The sequence below is a fragment of the Necator americanus genome, chromosome III (assembly GCF_031761385.1).
Source record: "Necator americanus strain Aroian chromosome III, whole genome shotgun sequence".
NCBI classification, from domain to species: domain Eukaryota; kingdom Metazoa; phylum Nematoda; class Chromadorea; order Rhabditida; family Ancylostomatidae; genus Necator; species Necator americanus.
This window is the reverse complement of record NC_087373.1, coordinates 4,102,726-4,123,106: the sequence shown is the minus strand read 5'-3', so window position 1 is coordinate 4,123,106 and position 20,381 is coordinate 4,102,726.

The window sequence follows — 20,381 nt, the reverse complement described above, 5'->3', positions numbered from 1 at the left end:
TAATTTATTTTGCATACTATACTGTATTATTAAGACTCGTTCACGAGTTACTGTATCCAGGCAGATCTGCACGGGAAATACGGTCAGACTATTTAATAGTAATTAAAATAATCAATATTTAATAGTATTTAGTGATAGTACAATATTTAATAGTAATTAAAATAATAGTAGTAATTAAGTAATTTAATATTTAATAGAAACTTTACTAATTTCTCAGAAACCAGAGACAGCTGATTAACTTTTTGGCGATACAGCGCAACGCTACGCTTAGACGCGCTTCTTTGGCCGCATGGGACAACCGAGGCTCAACCCGGTTCAGCCCCGCCTGCTCTATGCGGTGCCCTAAAACGTGCGCAAAAACGTGCACGGTCGTCGATCCTCGGCTCGAAACCGTGAACGTTAAAAATTGCAGACTATAAACTGTATGTAGTTATGTGTATGTGTATATGTATACCGATTCTAAAAGCAAAAATAATAAAATGAATTAATAAATAATAATGATAATATATAAATAAGTAAATAATAAAATAAAAAAATATCTGCATAGGCAGTAGAGCTTTTTCAAGCTAATTATTAACAAGAGGACAATTTTTGACATCTATAAAAATCGGCATGTTTGTTTATTTGTTTATATTTAATTTTGTTTATATTTATAATGGCGTTGTCTATGTTTATTTATATTTATAATGGTGTTAATATTTATAATAGTTTATATTTATAATTATTTATATTTGTAATAGCGACACGAGCATGATTCCACCCGCCACGTGGAGGACTGCGCCAGACTTCACTGTTAATAACTTTCCCGAGAGTTTCTTAAATACTCTGACGTAGATAAATGTGTTTTCTTTTTTTTTTTCTTCTTTTTTGTGCACCATTCATGCATGTGAATAAATAAATAAATAAGTAAATAAATAAAATTTCTGCAAGAAATGATTAATAATGATCCTCTAGATCAGCCCTACCGCTTGCCGCACAGGTTTTTTCTCGAGAAATAAATTTTTATGAGCTTTTTTTTTCATGTCAACGTCTTAAGTATTGAAAAAAATACTTTTCTTCTCAAAAATGTCTTATTACTCACTGATAATCGCTTCCGTGAAAATCAAAAATGCCGATCAATTTTTTTTTGATTTATCGATTTTTCGCCGATACAGATGGAGAAATCCGTGCGTTTAAAAGGGAAACTCTTCACGTCGTTTTTTTTTCCTCTAAGAATAACCACACTTTGCAGATCTTAGAACGGGATTTTAACTGGATCCACAACTCCAACGTAAACGTGAAGAACCACTCAAAACTATCCAAGAGCTCATGTTCCTTAACTCCAGCAAGTCACTTTCAGCGACGGTTTCCTGGATTTTCGAGCTATAGTGCGCTTCTTAGCACAATCCATGACTGCTGGGATAATTTCAAGTAGTTTCCCACTGAGGAGAACAGGAACTACCGGGGCTGATCCTACATAGTATTCCTAACGTTGCATTCGTGTATCCTGGGATCTCATGGGATGTTACGTGTCCGTCACAAGTTTCTGATTGTCTTTTGAACATTTGATGAAAACTTTGGCAGTAAGTTGCTGCTGTTTCAGATCTTACATTAATTGGAAGGTGATTTATTTTCTGGTGTTCAATCCAAATCCTCTCTTATGGATTGAAATTAAGATTTTGAATTTTAGAAAGGTTTTGAATTGATTTTTCTGAAAATCATTTCAAAATTGTAATTGAATTTGATTGTTTTTGAAATGAATGGCATGTTGAAGGCCTTTCTCATTTTTTTCGTAAGTAATGGTATGTAGTAATAAATTTCAAATTTTTAAAAATTATTATCTTTTTCATTTTTTCCTCAAACTTCTCGAAACAGATGTTTTCAAGGTGTGGAATTCCCAGTTTAATATTTTGTTATCGGCCTACTTATATGGACACATGGAATTTCTTTGAACTTCGTATTCGTAATATCGCAACACAGCTAACGGCTGCAGATCCCGTGCAGTGGGATGAAAATTCTGGATCTACAGTAGTCCATTATAAAATTCCTATTCTATAAGTTTTGTTGGTTAGGCTGTCAGCTATGATTCGTACCAACAAGAAAATATTATTTTATTTAATTCTTCTTGTTAATTATATTATTTATTTTGCACAGTGCGCTGTATTATTTATATTACTTATTATTATTGTTTTCTTATATATTTTATCATTTATCATTCCGTTGTGTAGTTGATACCGATTAATTTATTCCTCGTAACATACAGGCGAGTTAATTTTTTTTCACTCGAAACGAGGCTTTAGATACCAAGCTTTAGAAATTTCCGATATTTCCCTCACAGATTACGGATCGAAAAAACTAAGTGTCAGCATCCGCAGCAGACGTAAGGAATCCTCCATTTATTAAAAAAAATTGAAATTTGTTGCTAATTCTATTTCCGCTTGAAAAAAGGACAGATCACAGCCGGATGTTTTTTTTTTAAATTTTAAATACAGATTTCGTTACAGTTAGTTCATTTTTTTAGTTCAAAGAAGTTCTATGTGTCCATATAAGCAGGCCGAATAAAAAAATTATCGGCCTACTTATATTAAAACAAATTTGAAAAAAATCATTATTTTTTTCATTTTTTCTCAAACTTCTCGAAACATATGTTTTCAAGGATTGAAATTCCCAGTTTAATATTTTGTTATGGGCCTACTTATATGGACACATGGAACTTCTTTGAACTCCATATTTCTAACATTCTGAAAAACTTATCATTCTGTTATAGTTTTAATGAAACACCCTTATGTTTATGATTTTCTTCTCTTTTCAAACAATTCACGACACTAATTTGCTACATTTTTTCTTAGTCGATTTGCAAGATTTCTACCGAAATCTATTCTGCTACATTTTACTATACTATCTACTATTCCCAACGGTAATCCTAGTATACTCATAGCGCCAGATTTCCATAGGATCACTAGTTTTTCGGTCTGTTTTTGCTGTTATTGAAGTTTTTTGCTCAGGATGCTAACTATACCAAGCAAACGGAAAAATAAATTATTTTATTTAATTCTTTCTGTGAACTATATTATTTATTTTGTATAGTGTACTGTATTATTTATATTATTTTTTATTTTTTTTATCACTCTCAATGGCGTGCTAAAAGGATGTGAGAAAGATGAATGTAAATAAACAAAGGAAATCCAGCAGCAGGATTAGAATAGAATGAAATTTTTATCTTTTTTATTTATTTTATCATCGTATATTATTATTTACGAAGAAAAAGGCGAAAAAGGCGTCCTGTGTGTTGTCGAAATATTCATCGAGACTTCTTCGTATTTCATAAATTATCCTTCAGTCAGCGAGAACTGGTCTTTGTCTCAGTTATCGGAATAATTCTAAGCAATTCCCGATAATTACACACGTCTATGAGGTGTAGATTAATGGTGAAAAAGATTGTTCTTATTGTTCTTCGTAAACTTACGTGCGTATGATAAATAATGACTAGTTTTAAGTGGAATTCAAAGTCATAATGTTCGGCTATTAGCGGCTGCGAGTTCGTAAAGTGAGAGTATGAATTGTTTGACGCCCCGTATTCAACCAGAAATTGCGCCGCGCACGGACGGATGGACGGACGGACGGATGTGTAATTGCGAGTGGATGACGAGCATTCGCTCATTTGTGAAGCACTTGAGATCATTTTTATTCCGGCTACTAGCCTGAATGAACTAATAGAAGGAGCTCATTGGTGGTGAGAAAAAAACAGCGATCCGAGATCCTGATTCCTGAAGAAAAACGTGCTGCGGAATCAACCCATCGGGGAAAAAATCCACTAAGATCCTCGATTACCTCAAGTTCTTCGTGGGAAATTTTTGCTGAAGCGAACAGGGAACAGTCCAACCGTCCGTACGTGTGCGTGTGTGTGTGGGAATTCGTTCGTCCACGATTACGAGCTGAGGGAGGGGAAAGGTCGAAGCTCTTTTCTATAATCACATCGGCAAACACATCAGAATGAGTCACATCGGCTCACGAAAACTTCGAAAAACCCCCCAAAAAATCGGCCAATACCGTGAATCCAGCATTTTTTGCTCGTCCACCTGTTACGGGTTTAAATTCTCAGTCATCCCAGAGCTATAGAAATACGTAGCCAACAACTACTAACCTCGAAACTATCATTTTTTCTATTCTATTTCTATTTCTTTTATTTCTATTTCTTTTTATCGTTTTGCTTTTCCCCACACGTGCGGAAAACTCGTCCGTCCACGTGTGCAACTTCATTTGCTCCAATAAGCTCCAGCTGTTTCAATACACGAGGCTATCACACAATACCCGTAGTGCAAACATTAAAAATCAGCGAGAATTAGCCGAAGCCACGCCCACGCGTTCGTTCGCCACGAAAATCGCCAGATCCAGAGCCCGCCGGCCAGTCAGACAGCGGTGCTTTGTTGCATATGTAGCTATGCAGCTTTTTTCGGGCTTCTCTCTTTACATACATACACTTACAGTATCCCACAGCGGGAAAAAAACTGCCACTCTTGGTGGAGAAAGAGAAAAAACGTGCATATTGTACGAATGACTGCACTGCTGCTCCCACGCAAAAAACCGCCTACGTTTTCCTCGTGAGTGCAACGGTATGTGTTGAAGAAAAGCCGAATTTTCTCACGCTACGATTCAAAATTTCCTCTTTTTCCTCAGGTATAACTCTTAGTTAAGCTCTTTTAAAAGCAGTTATAGAATGTAAGGACTTTTATTCTTCTTTTTCTATATTTTTTCTTATCTATAAATATTTATTTATAAATAAAAATGTTTTTTCTTTCAAATATTTACTTATAAATATAAATATTTTTTCCTTCTTATTTATGATATATTAGTATTTATCCATGTAAAGACATTTATCTGTTTATGTATTATTTTATATTTATTTATATCTTATATATTGAAATACATTAAAATAAATTAATAACAATAGAATATTTATATATTTATTTAATGATAAAGGATTTTTCTTGCTCATGCTTTGGATCTTAATTTCCCTCCATAATTCAATCACTCACTTCTCTATTCATTCACAAATTTATGTCCTAATTTAAAGAATCAAAATTTATTCTATAAATATTCTATTATTCTATTTAATATTCAAATAAATAGTTACATTTTCTTACATATTTGTTATATATTAGTATTTATTTATTATCTATTCAAAGAACAAAGGATAAAGAGTCTGACGTCAGTCAATCCGCTTGGGATCCACCACCACCACGTTCGACTTCAGTATCGTTTCAGGTTAGCGAAATCGTAATTATCCTAGTCAATAAGCTACCTGGGATAGCCGATGTGTCAAGTGAATGATGTTTTCCTCCCGGACAAGTCTGATAAGTCTCAATTTATCGAATCCGGAGGGATGAACGGCTTGGTTGGCGCTAGGGCGACTTCGAACCATTGACCATGTGGCTACAGCGGACCTCTTATCGACTGCGTTGCACCACCCCATAATATGGAATATATTATATTTATAGTATTGTTTTATTTGTTTACTTACTTATTCTAATTTATCTGTTACTTATTTATTATTTTTTTATTATTTTACTAGTTTTATTGAGTAAAATTGTGAATTTTTCTTACTCGACATAGGTGAGAATAAGCCGCCGTGAGTAAAGCTTCGTCTTCCAGGGTTTATGCGCCCAAGTTTGAGGATAATTCATGGATCCAACTATCATTTAACTTCTTTCATTGCTATCGTAATCTACGCGTTCACGAATGTAACGTCGGCACCCATGAAAAGTTCAGGTCGACAGCGAAAAATCGCCTAAAAACTCGGACAATTTGTTTTATTTCTTTAACCCATAACACGTGATCATCTTAGGATATTGTAGAATATGGTGATGCAGAACAAACTGTATTTTATACTACTTTATATTCTATTTTATATTCGTAAATTTTATATCTGTAAACTACAAAAGAAATTTAAAATTACAGTCAGAATTACTTCAAATTACAGGAATCAACCGAATCGAAATGGTCATTTTGTCTTCCTTACATCCTAGCTGATCCTGGTGTCCGCGATAGAACTTTTAGCTTGTTCTGAATTTTTTTTTTTCGTTTGTTGAAAAATTTTGAATCGTCACGTTTTATGGGTCAGATAAAAATCGACCCAATTTTTAAGAGGTTTTCCTCGTCGGTCGACTTTCACATGGCCTCTGTATAATAAGGCTGACAATTTAATTGTTTTCCAGAAGTGAGGCGAAAGAGCGAACTACGGACGATATTTTGCCTCATACTGCGTCCCGTCATGGTTTAGAAACCTCACTTTGCTTATCTCCCACTAAATCACTCGTCTGCTTTGGCACAGTGCCAAAATCACTTTCTTCTCCAAGCAGTCAAATAGTTTGACAAATAGTTCCATTCACACATCATTATTAATATAACTTTAAATATTAATATAATTTTTTTAAGATTTAATTCAGTTTGTTATTATACATGTATTATATTATATACATTCTCATTTATTTCTCCTTTAATTTAATTTATTTATTTGAATTTAGTTTTTTTTAATTTTATTTTTTTACATTTTTATACGAATAAAAATTAACTTTATTATATTTCTAAGCAATCCAAGACAAAAATTCTATATTCTATATTTAAACGTTATTCAAATTGTTATTTGTTGTTTAAATTTAAATTCTATATTCTATATTTAAATGATGACGCAGTAGAATCAGGAGAGTCATAGTGTATTAGATACTTATTGATTGTTACCGCTCCCGGGCAAAAACTCACACAACATACGTGGAAAGAGCATTGTGCTGACTAATACTTCGAGACTCGATCATCAATTGGTTTACATCCATTCATTCATTCGCAGCGTAAATCCCTATAATTCCCGTTCCTCATTCATTTTATGGGTATCGATTAGTGGTTTATCATTTCAACGACGTCAACTTCTACCGTACATCGGGAATCTTCCAGTACTCGATCGGATGCGGATTTTATGCCATGTCCGTCCATACATCGATTTCCTATTATTTGCACATGAAAATAAGCGCGCCTAGCTATGATCCAATAGTTTCCGCTCAAATGTTTCGTTGACGGCGATCACTCGTTTTGCCTCCACATTGATGTATGGATGAAGGTAAGAGTTAAGCGGAATATTTTTTCCTTTTTTTCCAAATTTCCCGGATATTTACCTCGATTGCTTAAAAATCACTGAGAATTACTCGATACAGATTACATTTAAATCGGATTTCCCCCCGAAAATCACATTTCATTTCCCACATCCATTGTGACACCAGAACACCTATCATTACATTAATCGATATGTATGGAATTCATGTGGTTCATCGAAGATTTTACCTTCACTATTGATGTTCGAGGAGGACAACGAGTTTCCTTTGTCCTCAGTGTTCGAGAGAAAAATCACGCTTTCGACGCCTGCAACCTCGTATTGTATGAAACGTTTATTTGCCTTCTTTTGCCGTCTTTATGCTGGAATTCTGGAATGTCCTCGTGCTATACGAGGATTTCTCCTTTCTCGCTGTAATCCCTCAATTTTTCCCCCTTCTTCTGCATTCTTCATGCTGGAATTCAGGAGTGTCCTTGTGGCGTACGAGCATGTCTCCTTTCTCGATTTTTCCTCAATTTTTTCCCTTTCTTCTGTCTTCATTAAGGTGGAATTCAGGAATGTCCTCAATTTTTTCCTTTTTCTGCCTTCTTCAGGCTGAAATTCTGGAATGTCCTTGTGCTATACGTCTGGGATGTCTCCTCTCTCTTTCTTTTCCTTAAATTTTTCCCTTCTTCTGCATTCTTCATGACGGAATTCAGGAGTGTCCTTGTGGCGTACAAGCATGTCTCCTTTCTCGATTTTTCCTCAATTTTTTCCCTTTCTTCTGTCTTCATTAAGGTGGAATTCAGGAATGTTCTCAATTTTTTCCCCTTCTTCTTCCTTCTGCTGGAATTCTGGAATGTTCTCGTGCGATACGAGGATATCTCCTTTCTCGCTTTTTTCCCTCAATTTTTCCCCCTTCTTCTGTCTTCATCATGCTGGAATTCAGGAGTGTCCTCAGTTTTCCCCCTTTTCTGCCTTCGTTATGCTGGAATTCTGGAATGTCCTCGTGCTATACGAGGATTTCTCCTCTCTTACTTTTTTCCTCAATTTTTTCCCTTTCTTCTGTCTTCATCATGCTGGAATTCTGGCTTCTCCTCGTCCTTTACGAGGTTTTCTCTGTTTTTTTCCTCTTTTTTGTTTCTTTTCTCTGCCTTCTCTGCAGGAATTCTGGAACGTACTTATTTTCTTTTTTCTTTTCCTTTCTCTCACTCTCTTTTCCTCAAATTCAACACATCATTCACTCATCGAATTTTAGCTTATTTTTTCAAGCGAATTACTATGGAAATCTGTTCGCCTCGATCACTACCTCGTCGGTGGAAAAAAGTGGGACAAAAAAAGTGGGCGGTGCTATACCTCTTTCCATACGACCTAAATAACAAATGATTATGTCGGTATAGCGTATAACACAACAAACATCGCCCGGTTATTCGGGCATCGTCGATCTTCGCCCTTGAAACAAAACACGTAATTAGAGCTTATTGATTGATTGCAGTTCACCGTGAATGATGCACTTGCACTTCCAAATGAATCCACTCGCACCTCCAAAACAAAGCATTTCGCTAGGTATTAAATGTAAAAAAAAGAAGTTAACTTTAAAAAAATAGAAAATAGAATAAAATAAACACAAAAACCAATAGCTTAAAATAAAAAATAAAAAGAAACGTCATATTTTTATTTTTTGATTTCATATATTATATTATCGTATATTATTTATTTATTTATTTATTTATTTATTTTTGATTTTTGTGAGATAAATTCTTGAACAAAACAATTTGACAGATGATTTATTGCTGATCTACTTTGTTTTACCTTTTGTTTTACTTTACCTTTCGATTATTTTATCACTTGATTTTTATGAGACTCAAGTTTTTATGAGACTTCGTAAATAAAATAATAATTTTATAATAAAGAAAAATAAAAAAGAAATAATTAATGGCATATAATTTGTAGCATTGGTCGAATTCACTTCAAGACCTCAACCCTCACACCTCTCCTAGTCTGGTTCAGCCACTTTTTTCCTCTAAACATCGTTAGAGCAATTTTGTTAAGTTCCTCAAAAAAAGCTTTCAATAGGTGGAATTGAGGAAATTGAAGGGGATTGCGTCCCATTGTTCTAAAATGTTTATTTCCCTATAAACACATTATGTATAAAAATCAATAAGGTCTGCTTCTCTGGTAGATGAGGAAATTTCCAGAATCCCACGTGATTGCAGTCGGGTAAAAGTGTTTGAATTGTTTTTAATTCAGCCATTAGCCATTTTTTCGAATGCCCTACTCATTTAAACGCTAAAGTAGTTGGAGGGACCACTAGGTGGACCCCCGACGTGAGGTCCATGAGGCCTACTTTGAGGTAATTTCAGATGTAGAACACGAATACAACACTAACATACCGTAAAATTTTAACGCAGTTAGAATCGAGATGGGACCGCCTCGAGCTGCCGCGACGAATGAATGAACGGTCCCGCCACGATCCAGCCGCTAGGCGTACCGAGCTGCTTCAAGCGCCGCTGCCAACGCAACTGCACCGAGCTTCATATCGCTTTCACCCGACTATGCTCATCATCCTCAATTATGTAGCTGTGCTTAGTCCATGATATTGATTTAAATTGACTCAGACTATCGATTGAGCACGACCTTAGCGGCTATAACACACATTTTGAGTTGCACGCATTATTTGACTATCACATAATTTAATTAATTTCACTAGTTTACTTGTCACTATCATTTATTCATCATTTTAATTAATTTAGCTATTTCTATAACATCTATATTTATTTAATTGTCATTTACTACCATTTAATTATCATTGGTTTAGTTATCATTAACTTGGCATGTTGGCAGGGAGCCGCATTAGAGTGACCCGTTAGTACCGCTTCGCTATTGGCTAGAATTTCATAGGCCCCGCCCCTTCAGAGTTATTTCATCGAAACTGCACTTATGCCTCTTCTTTTGATCTTTGTTGGGTTTTTCTGGATTCTCTGAGTTTTTACATTAAGAACATAATATTTTGGGACTTTCAAACCTCTAAAAATGTGGGACTTGCTATGGTGGGCGTGGTCAAATTGGGAAATTTTCTCATTCCCAGCCAATAATGACAAAGAAGCACGTGTCTCGCCGTTATCCACATTCCACAACTGAATCATCCATGTATGTAAGAAACGAGTTGAGATCACACATCCTTCTCCTCGACACCACACCCACGCATTCTCGGCTATTGACTAATGAACCAGCACCGGTCGTCGAACCACTCTTCCTTTCCGCCGCTGACGTGAACTGTTGCTGCTGGTGGTGGTGAGCGATTACAGCGCGCTTGTCACATTTACGCATGAACGCACACTAGAACACCGGCGGGCCGGTTTCGTGTCCCCTTCTCCCCACCAAATACGGGTCCCGTCACGAATTAGCTCAATCAAATTTAGTTGAGGGCTGCGGCTGTCTTCTCACACCTCATCGACCGCTCACACAGGCCAATCAACCGTTCCAGTCTAGTTACCGCTTGCTTTTGATGCACGATTTGGATAATTTGGATTCTTTTTGGGATTTTCAGGTAACTATAGTCTAGGATAACGGACAACTATAGTCTCTACGGAAATTTGCAGAAAATTGGAGCCGAAATAAAAAAAAAATGCGGTGTGAACAGTGTGATTAGTTGATATAGCCGTAGTCAATAATGCTATTGAACTACCCCAGCCCCTGGGACACAAGCCCTGGATCTGCTGCACGTTATCCATATAGATTCAGGATGAATCCCCTTCGATCCTAACTACAGATCTTATTGCAAAAATTTGTTCAATAATTGTGAATCTTCAATAATTGGTATGAAACCTTTCATAGAGCTCACAAAAGTGGCGGATAATCGGATAAAAAGTTCAGATGAGGTCCGAATTTTGAAATGAATGCACCAAGAATCGCAATTTCTCTAACCCTGCGGTAGTTCCGAGAAATTCATTCACGCTGCATTTCATTAATACCCAACTATTGTTGTTATTTTTGTTATTGTTATTAGTCTTACAATTATTATTATTGCTATTAATGTTATTATTATTACTATTATTATTACTATTATTATTATTATTATTATTATTATTATTATTATTATTATTATTATTATTATTATTATTATTATCAGAATTATTATCATTGTTATTGTTGTTGTTACTGTTGTATTATCTATTTATTTATTTATCTATTCCAGAACTATTATTATTATTCCTACATTAATCATAGTACCTATTGTTTTATGCGCTCCTTACCTTGTATTTTCTCATCAGATCATGTTTTAACAATTCTTTAGTTTGTTTTTCTTTCAATATTTATATTTTTTGACAAATACTAATATTTTTGGTAGGACAGAAGAGTACACAAAAGATGTGTTCGGATAATTATTCGAAAAAAATTCGTCTTTCACTCTTTCAATTCGTCTTTTTTGAGAGCCGAATATTCGAGAATCGTAACATTCAAATACATGCCAGTAGTCAATATGAATCAAACTTGAGTATTCTCAAGGTAAACCTTGAAAAATGGAAATAGTATCGCAAAGTGCTTATATGTAGCTGCGGAAGTCCCGCAACACAAACGATAAAACAAGTGTTTCGCTTTGCTACTTCCGTTTGAGAGGAATGTCTGTTTATGTACGTAGAGCTGTTGTATAATACACCCATCAGACCAGTAAAAATAGTCAGAGACGCAGCGTTGGCGGACTCTCTTTCTCTGCGCTCACTGGTACCGTGTCGTCCTAGTCATTAACGGTTGCTTTTGATCTTTGCGAACAAGATCCTTTGTTACAGTATCCCAAGTTGTCCCAATATATACACATCTCATAGATGCAATTTCGATGCAATTTCGTGCAATTTTCTCTTAAGATGCTAACTTTTGATCTTGATCGATATGTATCCAATGCATAGGGAAGAAGAAATTGTTGTGATCAATCGATTAGGGGACTAAAGTGAGCTGATTGGGGATTTTCGTGTATGCGTCACGGTTTTTGTTGTGATTCATCTCGTTGTGTTGAATGGTTCTTGATTGTTGGTTGAATAACAATCAGAAATGAAATGAAAAACTGGCTTCGTGCCAAATCCATCACGCCATCGTATTCATACTTTTTTCACCTATAAATGTGTACTTCAGTTTTTCTTTTAGAAGACAACGTTAGGCCACTCAGTACTATTTAATGGTAATGTCTTTGTGCGGATCAACCGCAGTAGAGTAAGAAAAACGTGCCGGTTAGCAGCATTAAATTGAACGTAAAAATTACGTAATAATTAATTAGTGTAATTAGTAGTAATTAGTGGTGGTGGCGGAAGTGGTGCGTCAAAAAGAGGTGGGGAGAAATAATAATAAACTATTTAAAATAATAAATAAAACTAATGTTATAAAAAACTAATAAAAGATAATTACGAAATAAAACAATAGCAAAAACAATAAAATAACAAATAAAACTATTAGGAAACATTTGAACAAAATTAGGAGGTTAGAAATCTGCTAAATGCGAACTTTCGAAAATGTTACAGATTTTTTTTTGAAAACATTCCTCAGAGCGCATCCTCCAAATAGCATCGATCGACCATTACCACCCAGTTACCGTTTCAAAGCTGCTTCAAAGTTCTATGTCCTGCGGAACTCGCGACGATATATTAAGAATGAGAAGAAGTTAGACATACAAAACTTTTTGAATAGGTGCAACTATTATTGTAATGTCATGGATCATTGCTATTTCGCTGTTCATACTTCCGCTACGCTGTCGCGAGTTCCACAGCATTTATAGCAAAATGCAGCGATCGCTCCGAGAAATAAGTATTGCATAACAGAAAAACACCTGTAGAGATGATTTGCCTTAGTCACGTGCATTTTGCTGGGACTCCGAGATCCTAGGGCTATAAGGACAGGATTTTTCTAGAAAATTTCGCCGATTAGTTCCTTCCAGTGGGCTACGGTATGATATTTAAGAACGGCAACGACACGGCTTCACCATATCCCTAGTTCTTACACGCAACAAGAGAATTTACTTTATTTTTAATTTATTCAATTTTATTTAATTTTTTTTTCAAAAGAGCTGTTTACACCCGCGATATGACGAAACCAACTCTAGGCGCTTTCATTTTAGCATCGCCCGTAAGGGTGTAAAGAGTTGCCTGGTCAGGTAAATTGAGCACTCTTTTTGCTCTGGTGCCTTTGGATTCTAGGATTCACAGTAATTATTTAGCGTTTCTTCTTCTATTCTCGAGACATATGTATGCGCCGAACATTACGTTCACTGGAAAGTACCAAGTAACTCGAAAATCCCCACGAACACTGCGATTACGCGCGGGAAAGAAATTTCCCACACAATACAAAGTTTCTCTTATGGTTGATAATGTGCTCTAATCGATCGATCGATAAGCTGAATAATAGGCCCAAGACAGAGTCTTTTATCGCTAACACCTTTATCCGACGTTTTCTCACCGATTTTTTTCGATCAATATTGGGTGAATCGTAATCTTCGTGAATCTTTGTGTCCCCGTATCTCTTACAGTGCTTTCTTTTGTAGCACAACGTGAAAAATGGGCACATCAGAAGTGGAATTGACCCAAAAAAGTTATCAATTGAAGGGAAAAAAAGCGTTGACACGCCCACTTTTTGCAGTTTCGCCGTATTTTAGTTGTGTGACTGTGGTTTTCGCCGTTCATTTGTTGATTCACTGAATCGTTACTCATCAGAGAAAATCGCCCTTTAACGTTTCGTTTAATGTTTTCTTTTTTTTTCTGCATTTGCAGTGAATTGAATTGTGAGTGAATTAAAATGGAATTGAATTGAAGTGAAATGAATTGTGAGACAGTCCGTTCCCGGACTTACCTCTCTCTCTCCTAACCCAATTTCGCTTTCCTTTTTCTTGTCCTGGTTCGAATTATTTTTATTTTATTTGTCTATCATTATATTTTATTTATTCACATATTTTTTTCCACTTATTATTTATTTATTTATTGTTCTATTCAACCGTTAATTTACGTATTTATTTATTAATCCATTAATTTATGTATTTATTTTCAAAAAATCACACTATTGTTTATTTATGGGAACCTGTTTACTTCCCTTTTTGATCACTTTTTCTATTTCTTATAATTTTTCTTCGTTATTCGTCACGTTTATTCGTTTTACAACTTTCTCTTCATTTTCACTTCCGAGACGTTTATCCACTCTTTCATTATTCGCATTCCTCTTTCGTATACAATCATTCGTCCACAAAAATATTCATCTCTTCATCTTTTTCCTTTATTTCTCTTATTTATTCGATCATGTACAAAATATTTTCTTTTAAAAAGTAATATGATATTTGTTTCATTTCAGTCTACACATCATATTTCAAACGTTCTTTCTCTTCATTTCCTTTCACTCTTCATTAATCCTTGTCTTTCTCACTTTTTTCTTTTTGTTTCCGCTTTCCGAACATCAGTGCTGTAATTTTATCATTAATTGCTTTGACTTCATCTTATCTGTCTTAACCGTACTCTAGTATTTTCTTTTTCTTTTTTTCTGCTTTATTTTTTTTCGTTTTTCCTGTGCTGTCCTTCCGCCTCCACTTCCTTTAATTTGTTCTCTTCTGTAGTATTAGCAAAAAAAAAAAACAAGTTTTTCATATTAAAATATCATATTCATAAAAAATAATTAAAATATCATATTCATAAAAAAATAATTAAAATATCATTTTCATGATCCTATTTATTTTATTTTTCTTGTCTTCCCTTCATAAATCGAATATTTCTTCAGTTTCCGAATTTCTTTTCCATTTTATTTCTTCCCCACTCGTGAGTCCCTTTCTTCACGATTGATTTTTCGCTACGGTTTGCATATTCTCGTGGAAATTTCTGGCGATTCCTGGTTATTACCACTTTTGTGGCATTACTACTTATTTAATTGCACTTCCTTCGTATCTCTCTACGCTCTCTTACGCCATCCATAAACGAAGTTGATTGCGCTTTAACTCGATCAACACTGCACTGTCTACGCGCGCGGGCGCAACGACCGGTTCAGAGTAGGCGGGCAAGGTCACAGGGGAGCAAATTTCGAGAGTGGGCGGGGCTACGGTGGATGTGTCCCCTCAGTGGGACTTTCCCACCTTATATCATCCCATTGAACGGTACCGTAATGTCCGCACAGAAGACATGTACGAACAGGTGTAAACCAGTTTAATATTAGCAATTAGCATTGTTATTCTGTGTTATTTACAGGTGGGCGGACAGGTTAGTACGTGTTTGCACACACGTGCAATCTCGTCCAACTCCGGGCCCTTTAAATCATTGTCAGTCCACTCGGAGCCATCTCTACAGTAGCTCATTGGGCTTCTGACCTCTTTTTTCCACAACCCAGAGCTAGTGGTTTTTTTTTTTTGAGAGAGAGAATATTTTATTTTCTCTTAGCGTCGTTTTAGTTTATTATTCTTATTCTTATCTTATTTTTATTCCTATCTTATTTTTTATTTATTGAAAATGAGAATGTCTTGAAAAAGTTTGATCATTGAGAAGGAAAATAATTACATTTTCCATCGTAACTAAAAAAAAAGAGCTCTACGAGGGCGGAAGAGAGAAAGAAGCAACACGACTTCTTCACAAAGAAGTTTTTTTTTCCTAAAAATTAAGCGCAGGGACTTTTTTCCTGATGAGAATCACGTTTTCACGACTTTTTACGACTTTTATCACTACTTTTTTTTACGTTTGGTACACCGAGTATGAAGCGTGTGAATTTTATCGGAATAACTTAATTTGGGCATTCCACGTTCATTGACTTTCGTATGAGTTCATAAAGTCCTCTTTTGTTTTCTTTTGTTGTTTCTTTCCTCTCTTTTTCCTAGAAATCTTCAGCTTCCTGCACAAACATATGTTTCCCTCTAGACATTTCCATCCTGCTCCCTTCATCACAAAGTTTCTTTGTTTCTGCACGCCGCTACTTCCTTATTTTCTTCCCTTCTTTCCTTCTTTCCTTCCTTCATTCTCTCTGTCTCTCCCTCTCATTCTCTATCACACTTTAATTTTTCTTTCTTTTTCGATCAAATCCACTTAGTTCTGGCCTAATGTGATTACACAATGTCACCTTTGCAATCGTTCACGTGAAATCTAAAAAAAAATGTCAAAAAAAACCTAAAATTTTATTCTTTAAAGAATACCACCCTTCAAAGCAAATACATACTCGTCTCCCAACTAAATCTGCAAAAAAAAGAAATACTTGTCAGAATTTTTTCTTCAGTTTTAATTTCCAATAAATGCTACCCCTCAAAGCAAACACCCACCCATCCCTCAACTGATTTTTATTTTAAAAAATTGTTAAAATATAATATAAGCTCAGTACTACATGTAGTCACCTTTTTGTAGTACGTAACACCACAACATCAAGGTGCGAACACATCAAAGAACACCACGTTAAATGTTTGTAACTGAACTATTCGTGGATTGTTGTTCGGACGAGTTTTTCCCCGTACAAGATTGCAAAGTTACAACAGTGTGTATGCAGGTTTTTCAATATCCGTGTCTGCATTTGAACGACGTAATTTTACGTACAAAAACACCAGCCACCCTGGTATTACATCTAGTTCAATGCTTTTAACTAATAATTACCGTAGTTTTACCGATTACATTTAAAAAAACAACATTGTTACAGTTTTTGAGCATTAACCGTGACGGAAAAAGCAATTCTTTTCTAGAAAGTTGTTACCTGACGAAATAATTGTATAATAATCAAATAGGTTTTTTAAACAGAGAATTTCGGGAATAATAATGAACAAAAAAATCACTCCAGACGATTTTTTTCATAGATTTTTTTCTAGTTCGTAATATAGTTTTGAAAAAAATATCATCTGGAACAGATTTTAAGTGGAAGTGCTACGGGATTTATATTAAACAAATAATTTTTGTATTTTAGATCGATATGTATCTTGCTAATATTTGTATCAATGACCAAATTATAAATATAAGAAATGAAATAAAACAGAAAAATGAATAAATAAATAAGCAAAGTGAACAATAGAATGGAACAAATAAAAAATTTTTACAAATAAGTAGATAAGTAAATTAAAAACTAAAATAGAATAAATAAAATTGAGAAAATAAATAAATAAACAAGCATTACAAAAATTTGTAGAGTGGAATTAATTTTTAAAAAGAAACGAAAATAAATAAATTAATTAAATAAAGATGGAATAAATAGAAATAAGTGAAAAACAAAACAATAGAATAGAACAGAATAAAAACAACCAAGAACAAATAAACAAGTAAATAAAATGAATAATAATAATAACTGGCCATAAGCATGCACTGTAGCAAACTACCAACTATTTTAAATTTTTTTTACAATTTTTTTTACTATTTAGGATTTTTTTACTTATTTTAATATTTTTAAAAATTTTTTTTTGCTTCAAACGTCCTCTAAACTAAGTCCATTATGACTTCAAAACAGACGCTAACCATTCATTTACTTGGCGTCGAATAAACCAAAGAAAACCGTGAGGAAAAAAAAAAGAAAACAAGAATTTAGGTCAAGTGTGGAAAAACTGCAAATCTCCTGCGTGTGTGTGTGTGTGTGTGTGCGTCTCTCTCTCTCGCGTCGAACGTCGCTAATCGCGCGTCGCTAGCGCTAACCGTAAAAAAAAGGACTGTAAAGCTAGGTGATTATATGTATGTACGTGGTGTCAGAATTCAATGAGGCATAGCTGCTGAACTCGTTACTCGAACTTGTGACCTTGCTTGCTTGAGTTCTATGTGATCTTGACATAACCTATATAACTTTGCTGCATCCTTAAGTTCCGTAATTGCATAAATTTCTAAGATTTTCTTTTAGGATTTTTTTAGAGATTCAAGATTTTCTTTTCTTGTCACTTAAAAGCATGTTGTTGTCATTGTTGTTCTTTTTTTTTTACTAATTTCTTCAGTAAGTCAGGCAAAATCTATCAACTTTTTCCCAGGAATTTTTCTATATTATTATTTGGAAGTTTTATCTAGCACCACAGTCCTCATTTTACTTTACCTAAGGATTTTTTTCTATATTTTCATTTGGAAGTTTTTATTTCTAAGTCCTTAGTTTAGGGATAATCCTTCCTTAGTCCTTAGTTTTTCCAAGCTTGTTTATACATCTGTAAGTAAGTCAAGTACAATCTACCAAATTTCTCTCAAGAATTTTTCCATATTATTATTTATATTGTTATTATATATCATTTATATATTATTTATTCTGGAAGTTTTATTTTCACCGCTGTCTTTATTTTACCTAAGGATTTTCTTCCGATATTTTTATTTGGAAGTTTTTTTTTATTTCTAGCTCTATTCCTAGTAAGTTTTTCCTTATGCATCCGAGGTAATTTTTGGATATCCGCATGGAGTTTTACATAACATGAACCTCAAGCATATCCTAATCAACTTCTGTACTTTTTCCCGAATAATTCATTTTATAACTTTTTACATTTTCAAAATCAAAGATTTAACTCTACAAGGATTTCTGAAATTATAGAAATAGACATAAGAAAATCTATTGTTGAGAATTTTTTTCCATATTTTGAAAATCTTGTATATTCATCATAATTTTTTTGTCATGTAACTTTTTTAAGGACTTTCAAAAGAATGCAAATGGGCGATTATCCCTAAATTATATTTTAGAGGTTTTTTTCTCAAAGCTGAATACGAATGGGCAACCTGACAATGTGAAAGAACATTGGTGCATCAAAGTTCTATCCCCTCTCACCCCCTCCGCCCTCCCCGCCACCTCACCCCCGCCGAGAAAATGAAAATTTAAGCTACTGGATACATGCAACCTTAGGAATCTCAAACATTTCATGAACTGCACGTAGCTATAAAAAACAAAAAAAAATCTTCCGGAAACTTAATAGCATTGCACAACACTCGAGAGAAAAGTTTTCTTTAAAACTAGTCCCTGGTCTCACTCACACACGACTATAACCACATTGAAAACTAGTGTAGCAGAACGGAAAAATTCCACCAACTAAGCAACGAAGCAACAAAAATCATCCGCTACTATTCAAAGTGGAGCAATGTATTCATTTTCCGAGATCAAACCACTTATGCCGTCCGTCCACACTGGCGCGGCGACGGCACTCGAAAACCGGCGCCACCTGACGGCCGGACACCAGTTCTGCGGCTCGCCACATCGCCACCACCACCACCACCACCACCACGATGGTGGTGGCGCGGTGTTCCACACGACGATCCTGATGCTGGGAGTGGACGCGGCGACGACCGGAGCCACATTCAAATGTGACCTCGTCCCTTGTGTGTGTGTGTGCTTCTTTTTCGCACCTCAATTCAGCGATTTAGTCACTTCAGAGATGAACGGGGACGAGATTTGAGGAGCGAATTGTTGAGTGCATAGCTACCGACGACCGACGATGACCGACGTGATTTTTCCTCACGCACTCATTCATATATTCTCACTCAGAGAAAAAAAAAGAGAGTCCTTTCATTTCATTGCTTTATCGGATGAATAGCACGTGAATTCTCCTGGGTTTTAACCTTTACCTCCACCTCAATCGCATTTCTCCTTATTATGACTACTAACTTAACCATTTTCTCAATAGTTTTATTGATAAATAGTAATTTTTAACTTAAATAATTAACTTTCTTCAGTAATCTTAATTTGCTTCTTTGAGAAATTCTTTCTTCAAAAATTTCCTTCTTTTTCTATGAAAATTACAACGCTTTCCTAGTGATTCGTCCCTCATTTTCTTAATCCACTTCTATGCTTGCTCGTTCGGTCATTCATCCATTCATTCATTCATTCATTCATCATGAATGTTTTCATTGATTCGCTCACTTTTTTCCCTGTTTCATACACATTCTCTCTTCATTTTTTCCCCCTTTTCATCAAGTATTCGGAACTGTTTTGTTGATTTTCCTATTTAAACTTATCCTCATCTCATCCGATTTTTTCCTCATTTTTTCCATCATTATTTTTTCTCATTTTGATAAACCAAAACAAAAAATAGCAGATAAGAAACAAGAGGAGGTGGGACGGCGATAAGTCTGAATAGAAAATTAGTAGAAAAACGATGTTGAATGTTATATTATTATTTGTAATGTTTTGTTTCGTTTTTTTTTTCAGTTGTCGGTTTTTTCCCTTAAACTATTTTTTCTTGTTGCATTCTAGCTTATTTCTGTTCATTCTATCACTCATTCTACAATTTTATTTCTATCATTCTACAATTTTATTTTAATTCTTGCAAACCAATCCTTGCAATAATAATTATTACTATTTTTTTTCTAATAATGTGCTTACAAATTTTTTAGATGGAACTTTTATTTACTTGACGTTTCGTTATGCACTGAAAGGCCTGGCAATTATTACC